The sequence below is a fragment of the Dromiciops gliroides genome, chromosome 5, assembly GCF_019393635.1.
Source record: "Dromiciops gliroides isolate mDroGli1 chromosome 5, mDroGli1.pri, whole genome shotgun sequence".
NCBI classification, from domain to species: domain Eukaryota; kingdom Metazoa; phylum Chordata; class Mammalia; order Microbiotheria; family Microbiotheriidae; genus Dromiciops; species Dromiciops gliroides.
The window spans coordinates 140,867,563-140,868,908 of NC_057865.1; the positions used below are offsets into that span (position 1 = coordinate 140,867,563).

The 1,346-nt window shown below is 30.5% G+C and overlaps 1 non-coding gene across 1 annotated transcript; it reads right to left on the reverse strand.

Annotated features, from left to right (window-relative positions):
- Nucleotides 1–766: 766 nt before the first annotated feature.
- On the reverse strand, nt 767–873 carry LOC122730192. Its single transcript, XR_006353404.1, has one exon. It is a non-coding gene; the product is annotated as a U6 spliceosomal RNA (small nuclear RNA).
- Nucleotides 874–1,346: the final 473 nt, after the last annotated feature.

A 1,346-nucleotide genomic window follows, 5' to 3' on the forward strand; every position in this document is an offset into this window, starting at 1 on the left:
TTTTGAATCATAGAAAGTACCAAAAATTGTCTTTAAAAAGCAGATTGCAACCTCTCATTATCTTAGTAAATCTGAAGCCAATTTCTCTTTTTTCCACACTGTCTATCTAAGATATATATATATATATATATATATATATATATATATATATATATATATATATATATATATATGTATACTTGAGGAACAATAGCACAATATATTTGTGTGATTACATGATCCCTTCACATTTTACTTTGTGGGATGTTAGGCTGAATATTTGGGGGAGCTAGGGTTCTTACTGAAAAGATTTGACTTGTAAACTGATTTACTTTTAGCTCATCTGTAAAATGGAGCATAGTAAAGGCTGCCTACTTAACAGGGTAATTGTACCTTTGAAGCACACAATGAATGTAACCTTTCAAATCCTTTATTTGCTTCTCAGATCATGTGAATTATCTTTTTTATTACATATATAACCTCTTATTGTTTTCTGGTTTCATTTGTAGTAATAACATTGAATTGGATATTATTCATTTCTTCCAGGAATGCAGCATCTTGGGGTTTTTTGTTTGTGTTTTGTTTTTCTGTTTGTTTTGTTTTGTTTTTCTTTTGGAAGTTCTTGATCATTTTATTATTTTTTGATCATTTTATTATTCATAACCCATCATTCATGGTTGATCATTCTTGCAATATTGCCGTTACCATACAGAATGTTCTCCTGGTTCTGCCCATAGAACCCAGGATTTTATCCAAAACTCCTGTTTGTCATTTCTTAAAACACAATAAAAGTATGGAACACTTTACAAATGTGTGTGTCATACTTGCACAGGGGCCATGATAATCTTCTCTGTGTCATTTCAAATTTATTACATGTGCTGCCAAAGTAAGCATCAGCATCTTGTTTTTTTAACAACCATCTCACATTAAGCAAATTCACAGCAAATTAAATATTTGCAAATAGTCTAAATATATGTGAATCTTAGCACAATTTTTCTCTTTCTCTATCACTCTATCATCTTCACTATGTAAGTGAAAGGAAGGTATGTAGGACTAAGGGCCTCTGTAGTTTTTTCTTATTTTATAGATCACTGTGGGATTTATTGTTTTCAGTGCTTAGTGGCCACATTTCTGATGTTGAGCCATTCACTTATCTATTGTCATCATGGAGAAACAAACAATATGTTGTTTTAACTGTACAAAAGAAAAATTAAAAAAAAAAACAAAAATCAAAAACCTTTCCATATTTGTAGAAGCAGCCAGAATATGTCCTCTATTAGTCATAATTTTGGAGAACCATTTACATAAGAGTAGAAGCAGGTTGCAAAGCTAAAATTCAAACAAATGATTTTTTGCTCTAAATGAGG